General features: G+C 34.9%; 1 long non-coding RNA gene across 20 annotated transcripts in view; it reads left to right on the forward strand.

Moving 5' to 3' along the window:
- The first annotated feature begins 7,461 nt into the window (after positions 1–7,461).
- Positions 7,462–21,167, forward strand: part of LOC115801924 (uncharacterized) — a 34,505-nt gene continuing 20,799 nt past the window's right edge. For 14 of the 20 annotated variants that reach the window (XR_016393293.1, XR_016393297.1, XR_016393292.1 and 11 more), the window contains exons 1-3: positions 7,552–8,331; positions 8,526–8,660; positions 8,768–20,669. This is a non-coding gene — a long non-coding RNA (uncharacterized LOC115801924). The other 6 variants (XR_016393294.1, XR_016393309.1, XR_016393305.1 and 3 more) reach the window with 6 other exon arrangements.

A 21,167-nucleotide genomic window follows, 5' to 3' on the forward strand; every position in this document is an offset into this window, starting at 1 on the left:
ATTTACTGCAAATTAGTCCCAAGGCACAGTAAACCTTTTTAGCTGTTCTTTTATATTCAGTGCTTTTGTAGAAGGTTGGATATTATGTGAATCAAAAATGGATGGTCAATACTATAGCCTGATATATCTGCTCTCAAGTAATGTATTTTAAAGTTAACTTACTGAACATTTTAATAACGCATAGAATTTCCCTTCTTTGCTGGTTATGTTCCATGCATCTCATGGATACCATGGCATATTTCTAATAGTGATACATCAGAAAACCAGGGGTACCTTGGTATGTCATGCAGTGTGACTTTTTATCAGAAGGACTGAATTATATTTAATGCTTCTGGATAGGTAAAAATTGTATACAATAGATACAAATTTTAGAAGGGTTATATCTCTTGCCCTTGGTTTAGTTATTTTCTCTTAGATGTTTATTTCCTTGTGACCCTACCATATTGAATCAATGATGCTGATTTGTTTTTATCATTTTAAATGACATATTCTGCAGCACCACACACCCATGATCTGAAAAAACAAATAGAATTTATTTTCTAATAAATACAGATTCAAGAGGACACAACCTGGCCACTGCTGTTATAATCTGAAATATTTCAGACTCTAGCTAGTATCATAAAATGAGTAATATATTACAATGTAAAAAACAACACCCACAACACCCAACTTTATACTGCAACTTTTGGGAATTCTATTCTAGATCTAGCTCTGCAGGGAAATACCTAGGTGTACTTGGACAAGTGAAACAAGCTCTCAGTGTTTCACTTTCTTTAAATCTATGTTAAGAAAATTGGCTCAGCACTAATTCTATTCCTATTTTATTCAACCACAGATACATGAACTGATTGGGAAAAACAACAGAAGTCTCATCTATCTTGTTAAGTGATGTATTTCCAATAAAATGCACTTTTATGTTTAATAATCAAAAAAGTCAACATATTTATGTTTCTGTCGATTGTATATTAGTAACAGTTCTCATATTAATTCTTCTCTAACACTCAGATATTTCTGGCATCAAAATAAACTTTTTTTCAACTTCAAGGAAAAAAAAAGAAAATTGGCTCAGATGATATTTAATATGGTCTATGGAGGACCATCTCTCCTGAATTTGAAATAACTCATTTTAAAACATAATCTGTTAGGCTGAGTCTTTAAATTAATAATTGGCATATCAATTTTCTTTTATTTTAAAAAATGGAGCATGATGACAATGACTAAAAATAGTTCTTCTATCAGGTCGTGTTGTTCCTCCATATAAATAGTTAACCACATTACAGAATATTATACAAACTTTTCTTTTTCAGTCATTAAACTTCTGAAACAGTGTATCACTTTAAACTGAAATCTTGGAGCGTAAAAAATATGTTGAAGCTTATGCCTTCAAGCCTAAAGCTTGAATTCGTGGCATAGTCCATCCACTCAAGTCCCTGCAAATTTATATAGAGGTAAAAAAGGAAATGAATCCCTCTATTAAAAATGATAATTAGGGGATATCCACCCATGAAAATGAGGTTGCAACAGGTTTCCGGAACACAGTAAGTAGATGGTGTACATACAGTGATTCCAAAAAGGCAGGTGAAGCAAAGAAAGCAAAGAAAGAGGAAGTCACAAGAGGGCTTCAGGGGAGGCTGGTGCCTCTCTCTATACACAGAAAAGAGTACTAGAAAGCTAGTATATCAATCAGAGATTGTGGGTGATCACCTAGTGAAAGAGACTGATGTTAACAGAAGAGAAAGACAAAGTCAGTCTCTCTCTCTCTCCCTTCCCCCTCTCTCTCTTTTTTCCACCTGAGACCTTGCTGTGTGGTCCCAGGTGTGCTTTGTAATTTCCAGGTCATGTAAGTAATAAATCTTTTTTTTTTTTTTCAAAGTTTGATGATGGTTATTGCGGAAGGGTGTCTTGCAATCATAATAAGAACCACAAGGGCCAGTCCACACACAACATTGGTCATTGATAAACTGAGACTGGCACAAAACAGACATGTTCATTAATTTCATAATTAAAAAAAATTTAAATGTAATTCCTTCCAGTAAATAAATAATTTTATGTGTGATTGCCCTCATTATGCAAACAAGCTCCAGTTTATTGACCTCATTCTTTACCAAGCAACTTACTTAGATCCCTCCCTGCTTTTACTGCTAGGTGTTTCCAACGAATAGGCTGTTCATTAGTTCCTCACACAACCTGCCCCTCTAACCCTTTAACAACCAGCCATCTTCCTTTTAGTTCAATTATTCAACTGAATATTCCCTCTCAAATGTCACCAACCAAAAATTTATACCCCAGTTCCACTATATCCATTCCTGAAATTCTGTAAGTGTATCATCATGGATATATATGAAGAGAGTAATTTAAACTGTATGAATTAAGATAGCCCTGCTGGAAATTAAATTTAACTCTCAAATAATTTGTGAATATTGTCATTCTGAAAAGCTCAAATCCAATGTAAAAAAATAAGATCAATTGGTGAAAATTTATTTGTCCTAAGAATTAGTTTATGGTAATAATTATGTTGAGATCTATGTTTGTAAACCAGATTCTCCTGTTTGTTCTCACTTGTCTAATTTTCCTGACACACCTTGAACTTTCATATTAGTGTATGAAATCCTTAATCACACTGAACAGGAACATAAACCTGTTGTAACCTCTTCCTTGACTTCATGTTGCTCTTTTATTAAAAGTAAAATCCTTTACATGATCTACAAAGTGCTGCAATTTCCCACCTCCCTAGTTTATCTTACATCAACATAGTCATTAATCTTTGGACACCAGACCAATTGTTCTTCCAGTTTTTCAAGAATACTATCTCCTTCCTGCCAAGGATCTGTCACAGTGGCTTCTTCCTCTGTCCTCCCCTATGGCTAAGTAAATTCTAGAAAACCAAAAGATCAAGTGCCATTGGCATCACATCAAGGGTACATACTGTAAGCATGACTACTCACTATTGATATTGATCTTGACCACCTGACTGAGATAGTGTTTATCAGGTTTCTCTACTATGAAGTTAATCGACCACAGTCCACATATAAGGAGGGGGAATTAATAATTCCTTTTTGTGATGGTGGAGTATCTACATACATTACTTGAAATTCTTCTGCAAGGGAGATTTGTCTCTTCTCCATGAATTATTCATTTACTAAATCATTAATATATATCAATATGGACTCCTGGATATTTCTTTTATACTGTGGGTCATAATCCAGTACTACATTGATTTTTGTTTTTTGAATTTTTGAATTTATTTTTTTATACAGTAGGTTCTTATTAGTTATCCATTTCAAACATATTAGTGTATATATGTCAATCTCAATCTCCCAATTCATCACACCACCACCCCCTCCTGCCACATTCTCCCCTTGGTGTCCATATGTTTGCTCTCTACATCTGTGTCTCTATTTCTGCCGTGCAAAACCGGTTCATCTGTACCATTTTTCTAGCTTCCACATATATGTGCTACTATATGATATTTGTTTTTCTCTTTCTGACTTACTTCACTCTGTATGACAGTCTCTAGATCCATCCACATCTCACGCCTCCACAAATGACCTAATTTCATTCCTTTTTGTGGCTGAGTAATATTCCATTGTATATATGTACCACATATTCTTTATCCATTTGTCTGTCAATGGGCATTTAGGTTGCTTCCATGAGCTGGCTATTGTAAGTAGTGCTGCAATGAACATTGGGGTACATGTGTCTTTTTGAATTATGGTTTTATCTGGATATATGCCCAGTAGTGGGATTGCTGGGTCATATGGTAATTCTATTTTTAGTTTTTTAAAGAACCTCCATACTGTTCTCCATAGTGGCTGTATCAATTTACATTCCCACCAACAGTGCAAGAGGGTTCCCTTTTCTCCACACCCTCTCCAGCATTTGTTGTTTGTAGATTTTCTGATGATGCCCATGCTAACTGGTGTGAGGTGATACCTCATTGTAGTTTTGATTTGCATTTGTCTAATAATTAGGATGTTGAGCAGGTTTTCATGTGCTACTTGGCCATCTGTATCTCTTCTTTGAAGAAATGTCTGTTTAGGTAGTCTGCCCATTTTTGCATTGGGTTGTATGTTTTTTTAATATTCAGCTGCATGAGCTGTTTATATATTTTGGAGATTAATCCTTTGTCCGTTGATTCACTTGTAAATATTTTCTCCCATTCTGAGGGTTGTCTTTTCGTCTTGTTTGTAGTTTCCTTTGCTTTGCAAAAGCTTTTAAGTTTCATTAGGCCCCATTTGTTTATTTTTGTTTTTATTTCCATTACTCTAGGAAATGGATCAAAAAAGAGCTTGCTGTGATTTATGTCAAAGAGTGTTCATCCTATGTTTTCCTCTAAGAGTTTTATAGTGCCCAGTCTTATATTTAGGTCTCTAATCCATTTTGAGTTTATTTTTGTGTATGGTGTTAGGGAGTGTTCTAATTTCATTCTTTTACATGTAGCTGTCCAGTTTTCCCAGCACCACTTATTGAAGAGACTATCTTTTCTCCATTGTACATCCTTGCCTCCTTTGTCATAGATTAGTTGACCATAGGTGCATGGGTTTATCTCTGGGCTTTCTATCCTGTTCTATTGATCTATGCTTCTGTTTTTGTGCCAGTACCATATTGTCTTGATTACTGCAGCTTTGTAGTATAGTCTGAAGTCAGGGAGTCTGATTCCTCCAGCTCTGTTTTTTTCCCTCAAGACTGTCTTGGCTATTCAGGGTCTTTTGTGTCTCCATACAAATTTTAAGATTTTTTGTTCTAATTCTGTAAAAAATGCCATTGGTAATTTGATAGGGATTGCATTGAATCTGTACATTGCTTTGGGTAGTATAGTCATTTTCATAATATTGATTCTTTCAATCCAAGAACATGGTATATCTCTCCATCTGATGGTATCATCTTTAATTTCTTTCAACAGTGTCTTATAGTTTTCTGCATACCTAGGTCTTTTGTCTCCCTAGGTATTTTATTCTTTTTGCTGCAATGGTAACTGGGAGTGTTTCCTTAATTTATCTTTCAGATTTTTCATCATTTGTGTAAAGTAATGCAAGAGATTTCTCTGCTTTAATTTTGTATACTGTAACTTTACCAAAATCATTGACTAGCTCTAGTAGTCTTCTGGAGGCATCTTTAGGATTCTCTATGTATAGTATCATGTCAGCTGCAAACAGTGACAGTTTTACTTCTGCTTTTTCAAATTGTATTTCTTTTACTTTTTCTTCTCTAATTGTCGTGGCTAGGACTTCCAAAACTATGATGAATAACAGTGGCGAGACTGGACATCCTTGTATTGTTCCTGATCTTAGAAGAAATGCTTTTAGTTTTTCACCATTGAGAAAGATGTTTACTGTGGGTTTGTCGAAGATGGCCTTTATTATGTTGAGGTAGGTTCCTTCTATGCCCACTTTCTGGAGAGTTTTTATCATAAATAGGTGTTGAATTTTGGCAAAAGCTTTTCTGCATCTCTTGAGATGATCATATGGTTTTTATTCTTTAATTTGTTAATATGGTGTATCACATTGATTGATTTGCTTATATTGAGGAATTCTTGCATCCCTGGGATAAATCCCAATTGATCATGGTGCATGATCCTTTTAATGTGTTGTTGGATTCTGCTTGCGAGTATTTTGTTGAGGATTTTTGCATCTATATACATCAGTGATATTGGTCTGTAATTTTCTTTTTTTGTAGTATGTCTGTCTGGTTTTGGTATCAGGGTGATGGTGACCTCATAGAATGAGCTTGGGAGTGTTCTTTCCTCTGCAATTTTTGGGAAGATTTTTAGAAGGATGGGTCTTAGCTCTTCTCTATATGTTTGATAGAATTCCTCTGTGAAGCCATCTGGTCCTGGACTTTTGTTTGTGGAAGATTTTTATTCAGAGTTTCAATTTCATTACTTGTGATTGGTCTGTTCATATTTTCTATTTCTTCCTGGTTCAGTCTTGGAAGGTTATATCTTTCTAAGAACTTGTCCATTTCTTCCAGGTTGTCCATTTTATTGGCATAGTGTTGCTTGTAGTAGTCTCTTAGGATGCTTTGTATTTCTGCTGTGTCTGTTGTAACTTCTCCTTTTTCATTTCTAATTTTATTGATTGGAGTCCTCTCCCTCTTTTTTTTTCCCCTCTTTTTCTTGATAAGTCTGGCTAATGGTTTAACAATTTTGTTTATTTTCTCAAAGAACCGTATTTTAGTTTTATTGATCTTTGTTATCATTTTCTTTGTTTCTACTTCATTTATTTCTGCTCTGTTCTTTATGTTTCTTTCCTCCTACTTACTCTGGGTTTTGTTTGTTCTTCTCTATTTCCTTTAGGTGTAAGGTTAGATTTTTTATTTGAGATTTTTCTTGTTTCTTGAGGTAGGATTGTATTGCTATACACTTCCCTCTTAGAACTGCTTTTGCTGCATGCCATAGGTTTTGGATTGTCATGTTTTCATTGTCATTTGTCTGTAGGTACTTTTGGATTTCCTCTTTGATTCCTTCCATGATCTCTTGGTTATTTAGTAATGTGTTGTTTAGCCTCCATGTGTTTGTGTCTTTTATATTTTTTTACCTGTAATTGATTTCTGATCTCATAGCCTTTTGATCAGAAAATATGCTTTATATGATTTCTATTTTCTTAAGTTTACTGAGGCTTGATTTGTGACCCAAGATGTGATCTATGCTGGAGAATGTTCCATGTGCGCTTGAGAAGAAGGTGTAATCTGCTGTTTTTGGATGGAATGTCCTATAAATATCAATTAAATCTATCTGGTCTATTGTGTCATTAAAGCTTGCATTTCCTTATTAATTTTATGTTTGGATGATCTGTCCATTGTCATAAGTGAGGTGTTAAAATCCCCCATTATTATCATGTTACTGTGAATCTCCTCTTTTATAGCTGTTAACAGTTGTCTTATGTATTGAGGTGCTCCTATGTTGGGTGCATATATATTTATAATTGTTATATCTTCTTCTTGGATTGATCCCTTGACCATTATCTAGTGTCCTTCCTTGTCTCTTGTAACATGCTTTATTACAAAGTGTATTTTATCTTATTGAGTATTGCTACTCCAGCTTTCTTTTGATTTCCATTTGCATGGAATATTTTTTCCATCCTCTCACTTTCAGCCTGTATGTGCCCCTAGGTCTTAAGTTCATCTCTTGTAGACAGCATATATACAGGTCTTGTTTTTGTATCCCTCAGCGAGCCTGTGTCTTTTGGTTGGAGCATTTAATCCATTCTTGTTTAAGGTAATTATTGATATGTATATTACTATTACCATTTTCTTAATTGTTATGGGTTTGTTTTTGTATTTCCTTTTCTTCTCTTGTGTTTCTCACTTAGAGTAGTTCCTTTAGCATTTGTTGTAGAGCTGGTTTGGTGGTGCTGAATTCTCTTAGCTTTTGCTTCTCTGTAAAGCTTTTGATTTCTCCGTCGAGTCAGAACGAGATCCTTGCCGGGTAGCGTAAACTTGGTGTACGTTCTTCCCTTTCATCACTTTAAATATTTCATGCCACTCCCTTCTGGCTTGTAGAGTTTCTGCTGAGAAATCAGCTGTTAACCTTATGGGAGTTCCCTTGTATGTTATTTGTCGTTTCTACCTTGTTGCTTTCAACAATTTTTCTTTGTCTTTTATTTTTGTCAATTTGATTACTATCTGTCTCGGCATGTTTCTCCTTGGGTTTATCCTGCCTGGGACGCTCTGTGCTTCCTGGACTTGGGTGGCTATTTCGTTTCCATTCTTAGGGAAGATTTCAACTCTAATCTCTTCAAATATTTTCTCAGGTCCTTTCTGTCTCTCTTCTCCTTCTGGAACCCCTAAATGTGAATGTTGTAGCATTTAGTTGTCCCAGAGGTCGCTTATGCTGTCTTCATTTCTTTTCATTCTTTTTTCATTATTCTGTCCCATGGCAGTGAATTCCACCATTTTGTCTTCCAGGTCACTTATCCATTCTTCTGCCTCAGTTATTCTCCTATTGATTCCTTCTGGTGTATTTTTCATTTCAGTTATTGCATTGTTCATTTCTTTTTGTTTGTTCTTTAATTCTTCTATGTGTTTGTTCTTTAATTCTTCTAGGTCTTTGTTAAACATTTCTTGCATCTTCTCGGTATTTGCCTCCATTCTTTATCCAAGGTCCTGGATCATCTTCACTATCATTATTCTGAATTCTTTTTCTGGAAGGTTGCCTATCTCCACTTCATTTAGTTGTTTTTCTGGGGGTTTATCTTGTTTCTTCATCTGGTGCATAGCCCTCTGCCTTTTCATCTTATCTCTCTGTTAATGTGATTTTTGTTCCACAGGCTCCAGGATTGTATTCTTCTTGCTTCTGCTGTCTGCCCTCTGGTGGATGAGGCTATTTAAGAGGTTTGTGCAAGTTTTCTGATGGGAGGGACTGGCGGTGGGTAGAGCTGGCTGTTGCTCTGATGGGCAGACCTCAGTAAAACTTTACTTCGTTTGTCTGCTGATGGGTGGGGCTGGGTTCCCTCCCTGTTGGTTGTTTGGCCTGAGGCAACCCAACACTGGAGTGTAACAAGGCTGTTTTGTGGGGCTAATTGCAGACTGTGGGAGGGCTCATGCCAAGATCTACTTGGCCCATGAGCCAAGTTTCCAGAACTTCTGCTGCCAGTGTCCTTGTCCTCACAGTGAGCCACAGCCACCCCCTGCCTCTGCAGGTGATCCTCTAACACTAGCAGGTAGGTCTGGTTCAGTCTCCTATGGGGTCACTGCTCCTTCCCCTGGGTCCCAATGTGCACACTACTTTGTGTGTGCCCTCCAAGAGTGGAGTCTCTCTTTCCCCCAGGTCTGTCAAACCGCTGCAATCAAGTCCTTAGGAATTCCTCCTCCCATTGCTGGACCCCCAGGTTGGGAAGCCTGGCGTGGGACTCAGAACCTTCACTCCAGTGGATGGACTTCTGTGGTATAAGTGTTCTCCAGTTTGTGAGTCACCCACCCAGCAGTTATGGGATTTGATTTTATTGTGATTGTGCCACTCTTACCATCGCATGTGGCTTCTCCTTTGTCTTTGGATATAAGGTATCTTTTTTGGTGAGTTTCAGTATCTTCCTATTGATGACTGTTCAGCCATTAGTTGTGATTCCAGTGCTCTCACAAGCGGGAGTTTGAGCACATCCTTCTACTCTGCCATCTTGAACTTATCTCCCAATACTTCATTAATTTTGCCCCTAACATTGTTCCAGCCATTGGGAGTGCCTTAATTTGCCCTTGTGTCCTTTGACACACTCCCTTAGTGTAGGTTTTGTTTGTTTGTTTTTTGACCGCTTCCTTATTTTCTGGCCTACAAAATGCTCCAGGCTCATATTGTGTATTTCCTGCTGCAGCCCTAGAATCATCAACTTCTTAAAAAACAAAAGCAAAAAAAAACCTGGTTCCTTTTATTGGGTAATAATATTAGAAATGAAGACTTAGGAGCTAGTGTGCTCATTTCATTTCTGATATTAGTGATGTGTATCTTCTGCTTTATTCCTGGTTATTCTGGATAGAGATTACTCTATTTTCATAATCTTTTCAAAGAACCAGTTTTAGATTACTGATTTTCTCTGTTTTTAATCTTTTATTTCCTCTCTAGTTTTTGCTATTTCCTTTTATTCAGCTTGCTTTAGTCTTAAATTGTACTTCTTTTTCTAGTTTCCTAGAAGTGGATGATTCAATTGTTGATTTTAGATTTTTCTTCCTTTCTAATATATATATTACTTCTATAAATTTCCCTCTAAACACTGCTTCCACTGCATCCTACAAATTTTAAGTTGTATTTTCATTCTCATTTAGGTTAAAATATTTTTAAAATTTCCCTTGAGCCTTCTTCTTTGATCTATGTATTATACAGAAATGTGTTGCTGAATCTTTAAATATGTTGGGATTTCCAGATAACTTTCTGTTATTAATTTCCAGTTTAATTTAATTGTAGCCTGAGAACTAATTTTGCATAATTTCTATTCCTTTCCAAATTTGTTAATGTGTATTTTATGTTCAGAATTTGGTCTACCTTTGTGACTGCCTCATGCGATCTTAAGAAGAATGAGTATTTGAATAGAGTATTCTGTAAATGTTTATTAAATCAGGTTTAATTGATAATGATGTTAAAGTAAACTATATCTTTACAGACTTTCTGCCTTTCTGACCTATTAATTACTAAAGAGAAATTGCATGTATTAATAGTGAATTTGTATACATCTCCTTTCTGCTATTTTTTCCCCTTTTTTTTTTTTTTTTTTTTGTGGTACGCGGGCCTCTCACTGTTGTGGCCTCTCCCATTGTGGAGCACAGGCTCCAGACAAGCAGGCTCAGCGGCCATGGCTCACGGGCCCTGCTGCTCTGCAGCATGTGGGATCTTCCCGGACCAGGGCACGAATCCGCATCCCCTGCATCGACAGGCGGACTCTCAACCACTGCGCCACCAGGGAAGCCCCTCCCCCATTTTTTGATGCATGCATTTTGTTGCTCTCTTATTAATGGCATACATGTCAAAGATTGCTAGCTCTTCTTGGCATCTCCATGAAGACTCCTTACATGAGGATCTTCACACTTCATCTCTGGTAAGTTTTCTTGTTCTGAATTCTGCTTTCTCTAAAATTAATAGAGCTACCGAGCTTTCTTTTGATTAGCATGGTATAACTCTCTCTGCTGCTTTACTATTAACCTTTCAGCCTCTCTCTATATAAAGTGGTTACTTATACACAAAATACAGTTGGGCTTTGATTTTCATACACTCTTAAAAACTCTGCCTTTAATTAGTGTATTTAGACCATTTATACTCAAAGTGATTATTAATATGGTTGGATTATTGTCTATCATGTTTGTACCAGTTTCTATTGACTACACTTATTCTTTCTTTTCTCCTTTTTTTAATTTCATGTTTTGCCTTCTCAGGGTCTAATTGAGCATTTTATATGATTGACTTTTATCTCTTCTATGTATTTTGATTATATTATTTCTGATTTTTTACAATCTTTGAGTGTTTCCAATATATATTTATAGCTAATCTAAGTCAATTTTTGAAAAAAAATATACCACTTCAAGTGTATTACAGGTAGCTAATACCAATTCTTCTCTCTTGGACCTTAAAAATCGTTCTCATTTATTTCAATTATGTATATAGTATATTCACACAATACATTGTTACTATTTTTACTGTGAATAAACGTTTATTAAACAAGAAAATTAATTTTTATTTCCATTATTTATTCTTATGCAACACTTTTTAATTTTTTATATAGATCAGATTTTCTGGATTTTATTATTATTATTTTCTCATGGAAGAAAATCTTTTAACATTTCTTGCATGACACGTACTGAATTTTCTCTCTCTCCCACTTTTTTTTGTCTGAAAAGTCTTTATTTCTCCTTCAATTTTGAAGGATAATTTCCCTGGATATAGAATTCTGAGTTGTTTTCTTTAATATTTCTTCAACTATTTTATGCTACCCTCTTTTACATGCTCAGATTTGACAAGTATTCCATTATAATTTTTATCCTTTCACCTCTATAGTCAAATTTTCATATGCACTTACCCCCACCACCTGCTTTCAAGTTTTTCCCTTTGTTTTAGCTTGCTGTAGTTTAAATAGGATCTATCTAAATGTAGATTTTTTTTTTTTTTTTTTTTTAGCTATTTATTATGTTTGTTGTCCTCTGGACTTACTGGATCTGTGCTGGGGGGTTGGAAAATAATTTTCAATTTCTTTTGTACATTACTGCTTCAACTATTTTCCTTCCTTCTCTTGTTCTTCTCCTTGTAACATTTCAATTGTGCATACCTACAATTTGTAAAACTGTCCCATAGTTCTTGTTGTTTTTTTATTTTCATTCTTTTTCTCTCTTAATATTCCAGCTTGTAATTTTCTATTGACATATCTTCAATCTCATTGATTCTTTCCTTGGGTATGTCCTATCTATTGAAGAGCCCATTAGGGAATTCTTTATTTCTGTTCCAGTGTATTTAATTTCTAAAATTTCCTTTTTATTCTTTCTTATATCCATCTTTCTGTTTATATTTCTCATTTGTTCTTACATGTTGTCTAACTTTTGCATTAGACTCCTTAAAATATTGGTCATAGTTATTTAAATCCCCTTTCTGAGGATTCCAAAATGTGTGTCATCTGAATTTGATTTTGATGCTTGCTTTGTCTCTTCAGGCTTTTTTCTTGTCTCTCAGTGAAACGGAGCAGGACCCTATGGGGCCTCCCCAGGACAGACCCCTCCCCCACATCCTCTGCTGTAGCTTCTCTCTGAACTACCTAGATAATAGTATCTGATGCGCATTTCCAGAGTTGTTTCACAGATGCTAAAATCACCACCAAATGGAAGAAATTAACTACTTGATGATCATGAGAACATAGCCCCCCGACTTTCTGGTGCCTTAGGATTGATAATGTTAACCCCTGTTATACCACCCTATTATCTCACTATCAACCATTCAGGGAATTGTGCACAAGCAGATCACATACTCTGGGATGCCCTTCCCTCACCCTGAAACCCTTTGGGGATTTCGGGGCTTTTGAGCACAAGCCACCCATTCTCCTTGTAAGGCTCCTTACAATAAATGCTGCACTTTCCTCACCACAGCCCAATGTCAGTAGATTGGCTTTACTGTGCTCAGCGAGAGGACCCAAGTTTGGTTCAGCAACATCACCATAACTTGTCTGTTTGTTTTTAGCTGAAAGCCAGATGTGATATATAAGGTAACAGAAGCCAAGGTAAGTTGGTATTTAATGTGAAGCTTTATGTTAATCCAGCTAGAAGTTGTGCTGTGTTTCATGTTTACTATAGCTGTAGGAAACAAGGGCTTCAAATTCCTCTAGTGTCCTTGTTTTCGTCTTCCCTATTATGTTTAGTTTTACTGAAAACCTCCTTAAATAGAGCTTGAGCTTATAGCTCTTTCAGCTGATCCTCTATTATTGTACTGATGTCCTGATGATGTTGTTAGGAGTGGAGAAGGAGAAACATTCTATAATCTTATGATTAAATGTCAGTCTTTTTCTTATCTTCCCCATCCTAGTGTTCTTATCTGACTCCCCTTACATGAGACAGGAAAGCTAGAGACTTAGAGTTGAGTAAGTGCCCCTCTAACTATGTGAAATAAGGCTGTGGTAAAGTCTTTCTTCACTGCAGAATAAGCCTTTGTTACAGAAAATGCAATGGGCATGTTTCAAAATAGTTAATTTTCCCTTCTCCCTGCCAAAGACTTGAGATGACCATTCCTGGCTTTTCATTATCAGAACCTAATGGGATTCCTGAAAGTAAAAGACAGGAAATTGTAGGCAACTCTGTAAAACTGCAGTACCCAGGAATTTCTCACTCTCATGCTAGTCGACATTCAACCTCCAGCAATTCATCAATATTACCACTTGCATATTCCTACTAGCTTATGGCTCTAGCATTTTCTGTTTCTTGTAAGATGATCTCATTTGTTTCTTGCATTCATCTATTTCTCCTGACTTGCCATAAAACCTCATATCTCTGATGAGTACAAAAAAAAAATGTGGATTCTCAGTTGTTTCCAGTTTTTTTTTTTTTTTGCTAAAAACAGGGAATAACTTCCAGTTCTTTACATGTTGGAGGGCACCTAAAATTCATTACAACATCACCAGTTCACTTTTCTGCACTATCTGTATTAGTGGGGGTTCTCCAAAGAAACAGAACAGAGAAAGAGAGAGAGAGAGATTTGAGAGATTGATTTACTGTTAAGGAATAGGCTCTGCAATTATGAAGGCTGAGAATTCCAAAATCTGCAGTCAGCAAGCTGTAGACCCAAGACAGCCAATGGCATAAGTTCCAGTCTAATTCTAAATCCAAAGAAGGAGAAAACTGATGTCTCAGGTCAAAGACAGACAGAAAGGAAGAATCCTCTTTCCTTCCTCCCTCCCTTCCTTCCTTTCCTTCCTTCCTTCCAGACAATTTTTAGGAACAGTTTTAGGGTTACAACAAAATTGAATGGGAGGTGAAAGATTTCCTATATACCCTGCCATCACACATGCATAGACACCCCCATTATCAACATCACTCACCAGAATGGTACATATTTTTCTTTTTTTAACCAAGGATGAACTTATTTTGGCCCATCATAATTATCCAAAGTCCATAGTTTACTTTAGGATTGCTCTTGGTGCTGTACATTCTATGTGTTTGGAAAAACTTAAAGCATAGTCATTATAATATCATAACAGAGTATTTTCATTTGCCTTAAAAAGCCTCTGGGCTCTGCCTATTCATCCTATTCCCCACCCCCCAACCCCTGGACAACCACTGATCTTTATGTTGTCTCCGTAGATTTGCCTTTTACAGAATATCATTAGTTGGAATCATACACAGTATGTGCCTTTTCAGACTGGCTTCTTTCACTTAGTAGATGAATATATTCTTTAACATCAAGTCATACACAGAAGGCTTTTACCACATAGCAAACAAGTATCAGCATCAAAGTGTACAAAATGTATGTCCTCCAACTGGAAAAGTATCCTGGACACAATATTATAGCCGTCTGTTATGAAATAATGCATCATTGATATACAATGATACAGAGGATGATATCTTTGGAAAAACACATATTGTAAACTATATGTAAGGAATTATTCAGAAGAGTTGGACTCATTAAAATTTGAGGAATAACTTAAGCAGTTTATTTAGCTTAATTTTTTATCATTGCCCAAGAATGATATATGTAAAAAATTTCAAGTGTTAACATAACTCACAGTGATTATAAATAAAATTTTAAATAAGAAAACAATGTACTTATATTTTGGTTGGCAGCATTTTATGTGAATACATAAAATAATAAATGCCTAATAGTTGATGGAGTCATAGAGTGATAAAAATTGAGTAGATTGGGATGATATTTTATTTTATATAACGGTATTAATGAGTTTTATGTTAACTAATTCTATCTTTATTTACATTTAAGTTATTTTTTGTGACAAAAGAGGACCTGTGTCTAATTATGCTGTTCTAAAGCTACAGAAATATTTTCTAATAGCTTATATCCTTAATAATAAGAAATATCTAAATACAAAACTGTCTCCCCATCTCCCTAACTTAAAAACAAGACTGCTATATATGATCTTTTGTCCCATAACAAAGGCAAATGTACACTGAATAGTATTCATTATATAAAGTTTGAGAACACTAGAAATAAGGAAAACAAAATATTATAATGTTCATAAAGGTAGATGTTACTAAAATAATAAAACAAAAATCAGGAGCTGGCTTTATTATCTGTGTGATCTTGACTAAGTCACCATCACTTCATTAAACTATTTTATAAAAAGCATTTTAAAAATTAAATAAATAAATAGAGCACAAAGTGCTAACAGTAGAAAAGATTAAAAAATGAAGGAAGCATGGAAGGAAAGATGGAAAGAATGAAGGAAGCAAGAAAGGAAGGAAAAAGAAAAAAAGGAAGAAATATACTATTATGGAATACATGTATGTGTCCTCCCAAGTTCACAAGCTGCACCTTAACCTCCATTGTGGCTATATTTGGAGTTAGAAAATAATTAAGGGTAAATGAGGTCATAAGTGTGAGACCCTGATTCAATCGGATTATGTCCTTATAAGAAGAGATACTAGAGAGCTTGCTCACTCTGTGCTGTGTGGGGACACAGCTTGAAGGCAGCTGTCTGCAACCAAGGAAGAGAGTCCTCACCAGAAACCAAAAAGGCTGAAACACAGATCCTGCACTTTACAGCCTCCAGAATTGTGAGAAGATATATTTCTGTTGTTTAAGACAAAAAATATATGGTATTTTGCTATAGCATCCTGAACTAAGATATATACAGGGAAAAAAAAGTAACCTAGAAGGTTGTTGGAAGGATTCAACAAGAAAAAAATAACAAAATATGCCTACAATATAATGGGCATATGAAATAGAAACTATTATTATTTTATATATTTATCAAGTATTGTGTCCATAAATATCAAAGCAGTAACATATTACTGAATTTTTTAATATCTACTTACATTTCCAAGAATCCTATCATAGAAGATTGAAAATGCCTATACTCTTAGCTACATATATTAAAATCAAACATCTTTACCTATAACCCTAAATAAAAATTTGATTTATAGCAAACTTAACATCCAAGATACTTTGAGTCGGGAAAACTGGACAGCTACAAGTAAAAAAATGAAATTAGAACATTCTTTAAAACCATACACAAAAATAAGCTCAAAATGGATTAAAGACCTAAATATAAGAATGGATAGTATAAAACTCTTAGAGGAAAACATAGGCAGAATACTCTGACATAATTCATAGCAATATCTTTTTTGATCCGTCTCCCAGAGTAATGGAAATAAAAACAAATGGGACCTAATTAAACTCAAAAGCTTTTGCACAGCAAAGGAAACCATAATCAAAACAAAAAGACAACCCACAGAATGGGAGAAAATATTTGCAAATGATGCAACCAACAAGGGATTAGTCTCCAAAATTTATAAACAGCTCATGTGGCTCAATATCAAAAAAACAAACAACCCAATCAAAAAATGGGCAGAAGACATAAATAGACATTTCTCGAAAGAAGACACAGATGGCCAAGAGGCACATGAAAAAATGCTCAACATCACCAATTACTAGAGAAATGCAAATGAAAACTACAAGATATCATGTCACACAAGTCAGAATGGCCATCATCAAAAAATCTGCAAACAATAAATGCTGGAGAGGGTGTGGAGAAAGGGGAACCCTCCTACACTGTTGGTGGGAATGTAGATTGGTACAGCCACTACAGAGAACAGTATGGAGGTTCCTTAAAAAACTAAAAATAGAGCTACCATATGATCCAGTAATCCCACTCCTGGGCATGCATCCAGAGAAAAACATGGCTCAAAAGGATACATGCACCCCAATGTTCATTGCAGTGCTGTTTACAATAGCCAAGACATGGAAGCAACATAAATGTCCATCAACAGATGAATGGATAAAAAAGATGCAGTACATATATATAATAGAATATTACTCAGCCATTAAAAAGAATGAAATAACGCCATTTGCAGCAATGTGGATGGACCTGGAGATTATCATACTGAGTGAAGTAAGTCAGATAGAGAAAGACAAATATATGATATCGCTTATATGCAGAATCTAAAAAAACCAATACAAATGAACTTATTTACAAAATGGAAACAGACTCACAGACTTAGAGAATGAAGTAATGATTACCAGGGGGGAAGGGTGGGGGGGCGTGATATATTGGGAGTTTGGGATAGACTTGAACGCACTGCCATATTTAAAATAGATAACCAACAAGGACGTACTGCTGAGACTTGAACACACTGCCATACTTAAAATAGATAACCAACAAGGATGTACTGCGTAGCAGCAGCAAAAGCTGCTTGGTATTCTGTAATAACCTAAATGGGAAAAGAACTTTAAAAAGAAGAGATATATGTATATGTATAACTGAATCACTAATAACATAAAGATATTCTAGTAAGTAAAGTGAAGCAGAAAAGAAATCATGCAAGAAAAAAAAAATATAGCAGCAAACACTGAATTTATTTAAACCAAAACCTCATAAAAAAAGGATAAACAGAATCATTACTTACAATTAATATGCCAGAAAAAAGTTTTGAATTTTAATTAATAAGGTTCATTTTAAAGGAATATAATAAATCATATTCAAATTGTAAGTTTAGCAAAAAAAAAGTGATCAATAAAATTTACAATAAAAATATAAGGTGATTAATAAAGTGTAATTTAAAATACTTAGCCTCAGTATGCAGTGTTATGGTCTTTAAAATTTTTTCTTGCCTCCACCTTATAAGAATTTTTGAAAAATTATGTATCTAGCTAACACACACACACACACACACACACACACACACACATTGTTTTTTTTTTTTGGTTATCCTTTGTGGCTTGTGGGATCTTAGTCCCCTGACCAGGGACTGAATGCGGGGCCATGCCAGTGAAAGTGTCAAGTCCTAACCGCTGGACCACCAGGGAACTCCCTAGCTAACACATTTTAAAATTATTATCTGGATAGTTCTTATAAATTGAAATAAGTTTAGTTCTTACTAATGAGAGAGAGAAATTATTAAAAATTTTATAATGGGAACAAGAGGATTTATATTTGAAACAAATATTTTATGATATAATTTTATTAGTTTTTAACCACCTTATTGAGGTAAGCAGAAAGAATTAGAAGTGATTTTTGTAAGCATTATATATGGTCTATATCCAACGTGTCTTGAAGAATCTGGTAATCCTGCAGAAAGTTTCAAATATAAGAATCACATTAGGTGGTTGCTTTCTTTTTTTAAATTCAGAGCACCCCAATGACTACAACAATACTCTGATGATAACGTTGACTCTTATTCTTTAGATAAGTACTTTTAAATCAAATAATGATAGAAAGCTTTATGAGTTTATGGTTCTTGATTAGCTATATCATGGTAAGTGTCTCCAAAACTCACCTTTAATGATATCTCTTTGTTTGGCACGTCATAAATTTTTACACCCCAAAATACGTGCTGCATCAAGACTTGAAATAGATGAGGAAGAATATACGCGTGAAGAATAGCATTCCTTATTTTGGTAAACAGAATAATAACCTCCTAAAGATGCACATGTCCTAACCTCTAGAACCTGTGAATATATTATTTTACATAGCAAAGGGGATTGGCAACTGTGATTAAATTAAGGATCTTAAAATAGGGAGATATCCTGAATTACCCAGGTTGGTCCAATATAATCACAAAGTTCCTTAAATGATGGAGGAGAGAGACAGAATAGGAAAAATGATGTGTTCATAGAAGCAGAGGTTGGATAGATGCAATTGAAGGTTCTGGAGATAGAAGAGGGCCATGATTCCAAGAATGAGAACATCCTCTAAAGAATCTGGAAAAGACGTGGAGCGGATTTTTCCCTAAAGCCTCAAGAACGAATGCATCACCCCTTTCAATGCATTTTTGACTTCTGACCTCCAGAACTGGAAAAAAACAGATTTTTTTTTTTAAGACTTAACATTTGTGGTAATTTGTTACAGTGCCAGTAGGAAACTAATGCACCTATTTTGATAAAATGGAAATGGACTATCATGAATAAGGCTGACTGTCAGATGATGAACTTTAAGAAATGCCATATATGGAAGTCGTGGATGTAGAAATTGATTTCTTCTGAAGAGTCTTTACATGTAGCAACAGAGTACATTTACCACAGTTTTCGAGACTTACTAAGGAGCATAAAGCTAATTAAGAACATGGATTCTGTGGTCAATGTTCTATGGTTAAACCAAATCTTTGATAGATCTCAGTCCCAGGACCTCATGAAAATTACCTAATCTTTCCTTAGTTTCCTAATTTTTCTACCTTTAAAATTTTTCTTTAGTTTGTATTTCATTCATCATAATAGGAAATTAGACATGTTGATTAATAAACCATAAATCTTTCAAATTTCTTAAATTTAATAGAGATTCAAAAGTACATATTGATTTAAAACAACACAGCATCTCTATGAGTAATGTCTACTATCTCATAGAACTGCAGTAGTTCTCAACCATAACTGTGAAGCAGAATCATACGCCAATCTCAAACAAAACAAAAACACAACAAAAATCAAATAACAACAGCAGCCTGGGGCCCATGACCAGGGATTTTGATGAATTACTCTTGGATGGGACAGTGACATGTTCTCACATTTCCAGTGATTATAATCGGTTCTGTGAAGTAGTGGTTTTAAAAGTGTTAGTGAGACTTCACTATAAATATATATATATATGTGTGTGTGTGTGTGTGTGTATACATATATACACACACACATATATATTTAAATAAAGTATTTATAAATCAATTATTTTGTGTTTATTCAGATTTATTTTACTATGTATTACATTATTACCCCCAAATTTAGAAAGCTTTATTGGGAACCCCAGTAATTTTTAAGAGCATGAAGAATTCCTGAGACAGAAGAGCTTGAGAACTACTGCCATAGATCATAATTTGGTAGTCTCAAAGAAAACATTTAGTATTTCTAGGTTTCCTAGTAAATATATTCTACAATTCAAGTTTTTGAAAGCGTGTTATAACAATTCCATTCTTAAAATTAGAAAGAAAAAAATGTAATGAGTGGGAAAACTGAGAACTACTTCAAAATTATAAAGTAAATAGGTCATTTAACTAGGTAAATGTTATACGTGTCTAAAATACAAATGCAGCCAGAAAAATAATGTAGGAAAAAATCAATAGAAATAACTTTTTAAATTATTAGATTTAAAGAACATAAACTATATGACCACTCCATAAAAAGTATGATGAACTTGGTGATATTTTGAAAAGTGCCATTAGAATTACAGCCAATTAATTAACTAAATGTTTAACATTAACTAAATATGATTGTTAAATATTTTTATGTTTTCAATGAGCTTTTTAACAGATGATGTTGACACAGGAGTCTAGAGACATTTTGGAAAAAAGCCCTTGGAGTCAAATACATTTATTACTCCATTTATATGAAGAAATATGTTTGAGTTCTTCTCGGAAACTTAATTACTCTTATTGAGCACCTGGAAAAGAGAACAAAATTATATCCAAGTTTTTGCCCAAATGCACTGTACATTTTTGAGGTAAGATATATGCCAAAATAACTGTCCCTCAAATGAAAACGAGTGCAAAATTTTGTCATCTCTTCCCTTGCAGACTTGATTCCTTGGGGCGGAAAATAAAAGGATGTGACATTAACCCAACTGGTATATATTTTTCTTATATTAGGTAGATAGTTTGAAATACTTCCTTTCATCCTTCTCTTATTTATTTCCCTTCCTTTCTGTCCTCTCCCTTCTTTCACAAATGCCCATTATGTGCTAGCCACTGTGGTTATGTAACAAAAGCAAGATAGACATGCTCTCACATATTTTAGCATCTAGTGTTAAATACATACATTTAAAAGGGCTTTACAAAACTGAGACAACATAGTACAGATAACACTGGTAGAAGAGGTAACACACAGGGTATTCCTTGAGAACACAGTGCCTACTTGTCATCTAAAATTACAGTGGGAATTAACTAGGTGAAGCAGGAAGGGAGTCTGAGGGAGAGCAACGTAGAGGAAGTGTCCAGGCAGAAAGTACAAAAACTGAAACAAGACACTTGGGATGGTTAATTTTACGTGTCAGCTTTATTGGGCTAAGGGTTGCCCAGAAAGCAATTAAAACATTATTTCTGGGTGTGTCAGTGAGGATGTTTCT

This window comes from Delphinapterus leucas, chromosome 5 (genome assembly GCF_059928025.1).
Source record: "Delphinapterus leucas isolate spDelLeu-1000000601 "Yukka" chromosome 5, BTC_Dleu_Yukka2, whole genome shotgun sequence".
NCBI classification, from domain to species: domain Eukaryota; kingdom Metazoa; phylum Chordata; class Mammalia; order Artiodactyla; family Monodontidae; genus Delphinapterus; species Delphinapterus leucas.